This window comes from Salvelinus alpinus, chromosome 7 (genome assembly GCF_045679555.1).
Source record: "Salvelinus alpinus chromosome 7, SLU_Salpinus.1, whole genome shotgun sequence".
Lineage (NCBI taxonomy): Eukaryota > Metazoa > Chordata > Actinopteri > Salmoniformes > Salmonidae > Salvelinus > Salvelinus alpinus.
In genome coordinates, this window is record NC_092092.1 from 54,729,057 (window position 1) to 54,740,391 (window position 11,335).

Below are 11,335 nucleotides of genomic sequence, written 5' to 3' on the forward strand. Positions count from 1 at the left end.
GTAAAATCTTATGTTTCACTGAGTCGTGGTTGAACGACGACATAAAGAACATACAGCTGACAGGTTATACACTCCATCGGCAAGACAGAACAGCAGCCTCTGGTAAGACACGGGGCGGGGGCCTATGCATATATGTGAACAACAGCTGGTTCATGATGTCTAAGGAAGTCTCAAGGTTTTGCTCACCTGAGGTAGAGTATCTCATGATAAGCTGTAGACCACACTATCTACCTAGAGAGTTTTCCTCTGTATTTTTCGTAGCTGTCTACAACCACCACAGACAGATGCTGGCACCAAAACCGCCCTCAATGAGCTGTATACCGCCATAAGCAAACAGGAAAATGCTCATCCAGAGGCGGTGCTCCTAGTGGTCGGGGACTTTAATGGAGGGAAACTTAAATCACTAATTTCTATTAGCATGTTAAATGTGCAACCAGAAAAAAAAAGATCTAGACCACCTTTACTCCACACACAGAGACACGTACAAAGCTCTCCCTCACCCTTCATTTGGTAAATCTGACCATAATTCTATCCTCCTGATTCCTGCTAACAAGCAAGAATTAAAGCAGGAAGCACCAGTGACGCGGTCTATAAAAAAGTGGTCAGATGAAGTAGATGCTTAACCACAGGACTGCTTTGCTAGCAAAGACTGGAATACACTACCGTTCAACAGTTTCTGGTCACTTAGAAATGTCCTTGTTTTTGAAAGAAAATAAAACGTTTGGTCCATTAAAATAACATCCCCCCCCAAAAATATAAATGTAAATGACTATTGTAGCTGAAAACGGATGATTTTTTATGGAATATCTACATAGGCGTACAGAGGCACATTATCAGCAACCAGCACTCCTGTGCTCCAATGGCACGTTGTGTTAGCTAATCCAAGTTTATCATTTTAAAAAGGCTAATTGATCATTAGAAAACCCTTTGCAATTATGTTAGCACAGCTGAAAACTGTTGTCCTGACCTTCTTTAGACTAGTTGAGTATCTGGAGCATCAGCATTTATGGGTTTGATTACGGGGTCAAAATGGCCAGAAACAAATAACTTTCTTCTGAAACTTGTCAGTCTATTCTTGTTCTGAGAAATATAGGCTATTCCATGTGAGAAATTGCCAAGAAACTGAAGATCTCGTACAACGCTGTGTACTTCTGCCTTCACAGAACAGTGGAAACTGTCTCTAACCAGAATAGAAAGAGGAGTGGGAGGCCCCTGTGCACAGCTGAGCAAGAGGACAAGTACATTAGAGTGTCTAGTTTGAGAAACAGACGCCTCACAAGTCCTCAACTGGCAGCATCATTAAATAGTACCCTCAAACATCAGTCTCAACGTCAACAGTGAAGAGGTGACTCCGGGATGCTGGCCATATCTCAGACTGGCCAATAAAAAGAAAAGATTAAGATGGGCAAAAGAATACAGACACTGGACAGAGGAACTCTGCCTAGAAGGCCAGCATCCCGGAGTCGCCTCTTCGTTGTTGACGTTGAGACTGGCGTTTTGCGGGTACTATTTAATGAAGCTGCCAGTTGAGGACTTGTGAGGGGTCTTGCGGTAGCACGGCAAGATGCCTCACAAGTCTCACAAGTCCTCACAAGTCCTCATGGCAAGCAGTACCGGAGCGCCAAATCTAGTTCCAAGAGGCTCCTAAATAGCTTCTACCCCCCCCCTCTGGAAACGCTGCTGCTACTATCTGTTATTATCTATGCATAGTCACTTTAATAACTCTAGATACATGTACATATTACCTCAATTACCTCGACACCAGTGCCCCTGCACATTGTCATTGACTCTGTACCGGTACCCCCTATATATAGCCACGCTATTGTTATTTACTGCTGCTCTTTAATTATTTGTTATTCTTATCTCTTATTTTTATTTTTTGGTATTTTCTTAAAACTGCATTGTTGGTTAAGGGCTTGAAAGTATTTCCCTGTAAGGTGTTGTATTCAGCGCATGTGACAAAATATATCATTTGATTTGCTGTACAGGGAAATGGGGGGTGGGAGTGGGCGAGCTATATGTGTGTGTGTGTGTGTTTGTTTACGCGTGCACAAGACTCACAGTGAGCCAGTCACACTGCTTTATGGATCATAAACATCTTCAGGACATCCAACGCTCAGACGATATTTACAGATGTGGATGACAGAAGGATGATCTTTTCCATTCCCTTCATGACTTTTCAAAGCCTCAAAACAGTTCCTTCTCTGAGGAAGAACACAGGGAAACGATACAGAACCGTCTCAGTGATTACATATAGGCTGAGTCTTTCTCTGGTTCTCTGCCAAACGTATTATCTTGCCTGAGGAGAGTGACCCAAAATGACCCTCCACACACGCACGCACAAAATAGAAAACACTTTTAAAGCACCCAGCACATGTACTGATATCAGACAACAAGCTAACTTTACAGCAGGCTCATCCCAGATATGGATCAGAGTGTTTTATGACCGGACCCCCTGGACCTCTCGTTTGGAGGTAAAGTATAATGGATGGCTGAGTTGAGGAGGGCACGTTTTCATAGAGTACTGGGAGGGTGCCAACAGGCAAGGTGTACAAAGTGTTTCACCCCCTAGAAGCGATGATCAGCGGCACTCCTTCCCTCCCTACCCAACCAGCCATCTCCAGCCCATTAGCTAACACACACTGGCTAATTTGATGGTGGTGTGTCTGGGGGCGTGGGATACTGATAGGATCGCCTGAGACCTGGCTAATGTAGGGCTGTAATGAGGCGAGCAAGAACGGGGTAAACGAACACACACACACACACACAGACACATAAGTACAAGCGCAAACACAAACATGCACGGACAAACACAAACCCACATACACACAGTAACACAGGATCACGCACACACACGAGTACACACAGATAGTTAATTGATAATCCTCTAGCTAAATCCAGGTGACATGGTGTTCAGATTATGGGATTAATCCCATGATCTACACGAATCTACCTTTAACTACACAGGAGTGTGTTTGTATATTTACCAGTATGCATGTGCGGGTCTGCATAAGGGGGCCATTGATTTCTCATTCTCTCTGAGAATAAAACATCAAACTACAGGAGCTTCCATAGCTGACCGATGACAGAGAAACAAAACGGACTTGTTTACAGAGGTGAACTATCAGAAGACACAAATGAACCTGTACGTTAGAGAGAGAGCTCTCATCCAAATAAAACAAGTTATTTTCCAGGATAGCGGCGGAGCAGTTAGCACACAGTGCGGCACGCACCAATTTAATTGCAGCACAGTAAACAGCACAGCACAGTACACAGCTAAATGCTCTGCCTACTGTATGTGCTTGACCTCACGGGATGTCAATCAGCAGTTAACACATTACACATTGATTTTGATTTGAATTTGATTTTGATTTACACATTCCGAACATCAAGTTCGATAGTAGGGTTCTTCTTGAGGTCGAAGGCTAGCTAACTGCTATGATTCAAGCGCAACGTGAGTGACAACCTCTTAAGGTTGTTCGACCTAACGCAGTACAAATTGCTCTTTTAAACGTTCCATACATACGGCTGTGTACGTGTCACGTAGGGAAGCCCTGGCGTGTCGTTTAGAACACAGAGTCAGGTGGTTCCTTTTTCTTCCTTTTATGCAGCCTCACCTTTAACCCTTGACCCACCTTTGACCCTTTGTCTGTCCTTTTGTTCCCCCCGGGAAATGAAGAAGCAGAAATATGCAAACGGTTTGCTCGCTGTCATCCCCGGGTCTGTTGGAAAAATTATTACATTTAAGCGTTAAACTGTGCACTCTGCCAAAGCTCACGGATAGCAATTAATATCATTATCTGGTCTCATGCATGAAATGGCTGATAGTAGAATGAGAGAGAGAGAGGGTGAAGGAAGAAAAGAGAGGGAGAAATACAGGGGGATGAAGGAGAGTGAACGAGACATAGAGAGAGAGAGAGATGCAGCTGTAATCAGTTCTTTCTCTTTTCTCTCCAGTAGAACAAGGGATCTTATTTGAATGGGTTTCTGATAGATACCATACATCTGAATGTGCAACCTTGAAGCTATACACTGAGTATACCAAACATTATGAACACCTTCCTAATATAGTGCCAAACAAAGATTGCAATTGGATCGCAATTGAATATCACGAAATTGAGGTAATAATAAATAATCTTGTTTTTGATGTTTTTGTTTTAAGCCTATCCCAAACCTTAAGATTTTGGGAGTTAATGCCTAAACTTAACCATAACCTTAAGAATTCAGAGTTAATGCCTAAACTTAACCCTAATCTTAAATATTCAGAGTTAATGCCTAAACTTAAACACTTCAAGAAATATGGATGAATGTCTAATTCTGACGTGAGACTGTGAGAGCTAGTTGAAAGGTTGTTTGAAATGTTCTCCTTGAAGTCAGTTTTTGTGTGGGGTAATTTTAGTGTGCCCTTGTTGCGACGCTCCTCTCACAAGCATGAGGTGCCCTCGTTTAAAAATACTTTTATTTCTCTCCTCTTTTTATTCGGTTAATTTCTGTCCCTCTCCCTAAAGTAGCGCCTAATTAATGCAAATGTCATTATCTATTTTCTATCAGACACACATGCACAGACACACAGTCACACACACACACACACACACACACACACGCACACGCACACCCTGTCCTTCCCAACACACTATCTGTCTGTCTTCCTTTAAATCCCACTCTTCTTTCCATTTCTCCCTCTGTCTCTACCTCTTTCTTCTCCTGACTCATGGGCTGTGTGGCTGAATGTGAAGGAGTAGGATGACACAACTCCCTGAAAGAGCCTGCTTGGTGTTCAGCTCCGCCGAGCACTGCCTCTTTAAAAAAGAGACAGGCTGCACAGTCCCACTTTGAACATGTCCCCATTGCAAAAACTCTGAGTTTATGACTCTGCCATTCCGTCAGTGTGCATGTGCGAGTGTGAGGACGTGCATGGGTGTACGTCTTAATTGGGATCCTTGAGTTGTATCTGACGTTTTCTCTCTCAGTCTTTGGAGTGTTTGAGTTGAACAGCTTAATGAAAACAGAGTGAGGAATGCTGCTCCCTCACTAGTGATCTTACTCCCACCTGGGCTCTTTGTGTGTGTGTGTGTTCACAAATAATAGTAACAAAAAAGAACACAAAATTATTGCTATGAATAGATGAAGAAAATTGTCTTGATAGCTAGACACTGTAGATAGTAAAATATGAACTGATGAATGAATTAGTGGAAAGTCTGACTCTTTCAACAGTGTTGTTTTAGTTAATTAGTGAAAGGAAACGGGTGCATGTTTGTGAGTGTCTACGCGATGTTTGTGATAGACTGCCTTGAGGACGGACACAAGTGAGCGAACACACACACACACACACACACATTTACATTTTACATTTAAGTAATTTAGCAGATGCACTTATCCAGAGCAATTGGGGTGAAGTGCCTTGCTCAAGGGCAACATGACAGACTTTTTTCACGTAGTCGGCTTGGGGATTTTGAAATGCACACACACACACTCCCACACACACACACACACACACACACACACACTCCCACACATACACAGAACAATCTCTGAAAAAAAGGTAATACCACCCCGGTGCCATCCGTAATTCATCGGTACCTAATTACAGGACACTTTAAGAGGGGAAATGACTTCATTCTGCCATCGGGCTCCAGGCTAACGATTACATTTCAGTAAATTAAGATGATCTGATTACAGCGACCATATTGACCCTTTCCCTTTTGCAGACAGACATGGAGAAAGAAAGAGAGAAACTGGAGATGGTCTGACTCATAGGTGTGGATTGAGTCCTTTACCCTGGCATCTTCTCTCTACCTCTTTCCCTCTCCCCCCTTCTCTGTCTCCCTCCCTCTGTCGGAGTGGCAGTAGCCACCTAATTATTTGTTGGCTACAGGACAGGTAATTATTTTATTAAGGCATGCCGACAAACCCAGCCAGCGTCAGAGCCGGAGCCCGAGCTAGGCTAGCCTCTGAGAAACGCTCTCTCTGACGTAATCTCTGGCACCTTAATATATGGTAACATAAAAATACATTTATCTGCATATTTTTACATGAAAGTAGCCATCTGTCTTGGGTTTTAATAATTTTCTCCTAAAATCGTGACAGAAAGTCATAACTTACCTGTTACGCGGAATAGCATTTGCACTCTTATCTTTTCTCCAGTGATCTATTTAAAAAGTGATTCAATTGAGAGTGGGCAGAGGAGAGTTGGGGAGGAGGAGAGCTTGATTGTTGAGCCTGTGAAAAGATTAGCTTTATGTCCAGAGTCAGGACCTTCATAAGTCCACTGGAGAGTTTGGTCTGGTGTTTTGCTGAAATATCAGCAGGTTGACATTTATTGTCATGAGTCTTGCCCTGGAGATAGAACTGAGCAGTTTCTGCTAGATGGGCTAGCTGCAAAGTCATAGTTGGCTATATCGTGAACATTCATGAAAACAAAGAATAGATTTTGGACTTAATTTAAGGTTAGACATTAGGTTTTGCAGTGTGGTTAGGGTTACGTTTAAAATCCGATTTGAATTCTTTGTGGCTCTGCCAGCTAGTGATCACTCTGCAGTGCTGCCTCCAGTACATGAGTCATCCCAATAAATGCCATTATGTTGTTGGAATGTCAAATGTAAATGTGTCTAGAGCCACAGAGTTGTTAACAATAAACTCAACAATTACGCTGCAATCTTTGTGAGGAGGTGCAAAACAGAGTGTTAGACTGACATTATCACAAAGTATGGAGAAGTCAAATATAGCCCATTTTTTTGGAGGGATTGCTTATGTAGAGATCTGAAATAATCAAGGTCTAGGATGAGGGTCTTGGATGTAAGTTTGTACATGTACTTTTGTGAATGATAGACTGAACGAGAAAAGAGAGTCATCTTTCTGTACCTCTCAGTTCTTCCAAGGTGCACGAAACAAAGGCCAAGCTAAGAACTCAACTACCAAGAATGTAACAATTTGTTCTACTTTCTGGAAGACTCGAGAAGAATTGGACTTGAACGAAAATGCCTCTCTTTCTTGTTAAACGTACGCACTGCACTGCATGTTGGGTCGAAAGGAGTTTTGTGATACAGTTGTAATTGCAAAATCTCTCCCTGGTGGTTTGAAGGCTGTAGTGGGGTGTACAATATTTTCTGACATTCCCACAGACCCGCTTCAAAGAGCATAAATCACAAAAAGACTCCAGTTAAAATCACAAATTTCCATAAAACGCATAACGCTGGAGAGTGTGACAAATCTCTGAGTGGGAGCTTTCATTCTCCAAAGAACACTCAACCTTCCAGGTGTACCACTCATTATTTTGTTGCAGAGAGGGAGAGATGGAGGTTTAAAAAACATTATTCAAATAGTGTTTTGACCTCAGGTCCTTTACCCTGAAGTTGCTACACCCACAGAGAGTGATGGCCTCTGTTGTATTGGGCCGTGACCGGTGCTTGAGAGAGATCTGCTTTTGTTTGACATGATGAATGCTGGGAGCTCCAAGGCCAAATGTGTCAACGAGGTGACGAGCTGCTGTGATAGACCACCGATGACATCACTGATAGAGTCGCCATGGAAACACTCATTGACCAGGTCACTGAAAATATTTCTAAACTAGTGGATGATACACACATGAGCACATACACACAAGCACACGGTGAGAGAAGGCTTCATGGTAATTGAAGTGTGGGCGTTTTGATAAAAGTTTTAGATGATACTCCAGTCGTTACAAGTGTTCTATGCTCTCTCCCCGCTGTCATCAAACAGAAATGAAAGAGAAAAAAGAAAGAGAGATATTTCTGGCTTCCCGATACGATACAGTCTAATCAGCCTTCAGCACCGTCGTGTTATGGTCCACTTCATTCTGGTGAGGAGTGCTTGTGATCTGGTTTGTGTGTACGTGCGTGCAGGGGCGTCATGCACCCATAAACATCTGAGGGGGCACAAAGTACGTGAGGATGGCTGGGGGCATTGCCCCTGTCCGGAAGTTGCTTTTACCTGCAACCTAGAGCCATAATCATTAAGCTTAATTCTATGTCAATAATATGTCTGTTTTTCTCTAAGGGACAGATCAAAATGTACTGTTTTATTTTGGGGAGGGTTGTGTGTTGTTTTTATTGGGAAGGGAAAAGCTAGTTAGTTGCACAACTAAATGCATTCAACTGAAATGTGTCTTCCACATTTAACCCAACCCCTCTGAATGAGAGAGGTGCAGGCTGCCTTAATCAACATCTACCATGCCCGAGGAGCAGTTGTTCTTGGGGGTTAACTGCCTTGCTCAAGGGCAGAACAGCAGATTTTCCCACCTTGCTGGCTCAGGGATTCGAACCTAACGTTCTTAACAGCTAGACTTACCTGCCAACCCGGCACAGGGGAAGGTAGTGAATTTTTCAACTGGTTAACTTGTGCTCTTTTGCAGGTTTCACTATATAATGTCTTCCATTCTAGCCAAATGTCCTCATCCGCTTGCATGCACCCCTATATCAAGGTGTTATGTTACTTCCTTTATGGACTACGCTTTTCCATGCGCTAACTTTTACTGTTCCACAGGTCAATATAGTCTAACGGTCTATCCTGCCCTCTATCCACCATTTATGGTGACATTAGTGGTAGGTGGATCGTTTGTCCAGCTCTGCAACAGGCTAACTAGCAATTATACCACATATAAAAGCATTCAAAGCTGCGTCGATGTTAAATATGAATCCACAAGAACACATAGGAAGAGCTGATAGACAGCGGAGAGGCCAGGTGCATCATTACACATGAAAGAACAGTGAAGACATGAGACACACATCTAAGAAAGTTCCCGTGTTGATCTTGTTTAGGGACGATACAATTATCCTACCTAGACTAGCCTACAACACCACAATGCCATGAATAATTGTATTGTTGTTCTCAAGTGAGGACAGAATTCTACTCTAGGCTGCAATTAAAATGTCATTTGAATAACGGTGCAAAAGCCCTGTGATTTGAATGTTTCATTTCATTTGGATCAGTTGTGGGTCTCCTCTCGACGGTTTATAAGGTCTAGAAAGGCACGGTAGCAGTAGCTTCAATATAGCTTCATTATTTGTCATTGAAATATTAAAATGTGTTGCCTTTTATATGCGGCATAAAAACAACCAGTCACAGTGTTTTAATCTGATTAGGCTACTTCAAAAGTCTCCTGTAGGCATGTGCACGTTTGTCTGAAATATAATTCCAGCTTCCTCAAAATGGCTTGACATTAACCAGGTTTTCCATCAAACCTTTTGATGCAGGTAAAGTACATGTTGGATAAAACAATGGCAGCATCATGGGAAAGCATGCAGTTTAGTAGGCGACAGATGAAATACGTTACGATGAACTTTACAGAGTGGTGAAACTGCACGTTGGTAAGCTTGATGCTCCTTTCAATATACACTGAGGTCTGATTCTGGTGACGTGATGATCGATGCTTGGCTGCCGTTTGACAGATTAAGATAATCTTGCACTTTTGTGCATAATAATCTCATCATGTAGGCCATACTGCACTGTAACTGCAAGCTGTTGGCTAGAGTACATGTGCCAAAACCAGAGTGGGCACATTCGCTATACCTTCTCAACATTTTTTTGTGACAAAACCATCAGTAGGCCTTGAGTTGAAAATGCCATGGAAAGTTGTATTTTTTTTAAATTCGGTTTTGTATTCGGTACATGGGAATTTAACCGCAAAGGTAATTTTATGTGCACTATGTAACAAGTCAATTTGATGGAAACACAACTCTGACGGGAAAAAGGTTTTCTGACGATTTTAGAATAAATCTCTCGCCAATTGGATGAAAAGCTAGCTATAGACGCCCTAAAGACTCAGGCAAGTGCGCTAGTCCAGTGTCACTTTGATCATGCCTTCACATCATGGTTCACCAGCAGACCCAAGCATCTAAAGAATAAGCTAAAAACAAGGCAAAACAAGCTTGTACTTAAACTCCCCCCTCATACTCATCTGGAGGTTGAGCATCTGTGGAAAAAAAGAGTACTATTAATTCAACTTGGTCTGGTCCATAGAATTATCACACTCAAACCTCAGGTACCTATCCAGATATTTGTCATTTGTTAGAGATGTCCACCAGCATAGTACCAGAGCCTGAGACTCCAATCTCTGTATATTCTATCTGAAAATAACACCTTTTTCTATAGTCTACCGGTGCTGTTGAGTGGAACAAACTACCACAGCAACTCAAAGCTGTACCAACCATATCCACTTTTAAAAAGTGTCAAAAGCTGGCTAACGTGTGAACAGTACAACCTTTTTTTTGTCTGTATCTCTGCAATGTGTCTTTATCTCTGAAAGTGTATATGTATTTATGTAAAGAAAAAATAGGGACCACAATGGAAATTAGTCCCTGACTTTTAAAAATCTTTGTACTGTCTGTATTTTTTTTTTAGCTGACATTCAATCAATCCAAATTGTGCCGGGGCCATTTGATGAAAGAGAAAAGAGAGATCTTGGTGGTTCCAAACTACTTCCATTTAAGAATGATGGAGGCCACTGTGTTCTGGCAGACCTTCAATGCTGCAGAAATGTTTTGGTACCCTTCCCCAGATATGTGCGTCTCATAGTAAAGGGTCTGAATACTTATGTAAATGTTATTTTTATTTTTTTATTTTATACTTTTGCAAAAATGTCAAAAAAACTGTTTACGCTTTGTCATTATTGTGTGTAGATTGATGAAGAAACATTTGATTCAATCCCTTTAGAATAAGGCTGTAACGTAACAAAATGTGGAAAATGTCAAGGGGTCTTAATTCTTTCCAAATACACTGTAAATACTACCCACGTACTGTCCATAATGTCTATACATCTTATCACACATACATATGTACATACAGTACCAGTTAAAAGTTTGGCCACACCTACTCATTTATTTTTTACTATTTTGTACATTGTCGAAGACATCAACACTATGAAATAACACATGGAATCATGTAGTATCCAAAACAGTGATAAACAAATCAAAATATATTTTATATTTGTGATTATTCAAAGTAGCCACCCTTTGCCTTGATGACAGCTTTGCACATTTTGTATTTTATTTATTTTTGTAAACTGGACAAATCTGAGGCGGCATGTGCCCTGTACCCCTTATGGGCATGAAGCCTTTGTGTGCGTGTGTTCTGAATGGCGGAAATTAGCATATTAAAAACTCTTACTTTCATCACTTTAAATCATGCTGACTCAGTGTATTTGTCGTTTTAACCATCAACAGTGCCATAGGTGTACTCTAGACCTAGACTACCACATATGTATACTTCATGCAACTAATGAGCCCCTATCCACACAGTGCCAGCACAACTGTGGTGCCAAAAACACAAAACAGACAGAAAAAATCCCTCCTTAAAGCAAATCAAAGCCCTTTTGCTT

The 11,335-nt window shown here is 41.7% G+C and overlaps 1 protein-coding gene across 1 annotated transcript in view; it reads left to right on the forward strand.

Annotated features, from left to right (window-relative positions):
* LOC139581226 (small integral membrane protein 19-like) overlaps positions 1–11,133 on the forward strand; it is a 44,045-nt gene extending 32,912 nt beyond the window's left edge. The window contains exon 4 of the transcript XR_011676169.1: positions 10,360–11,133. The gene's annotated coding sequence lies outside the window, so the exon portion shown is untranslated. The remainder of the gene's footprint in view (positions 1–10,359) is intronic.
* Positions 11,134–11,335: the final 202 nt, after the last annotated feature.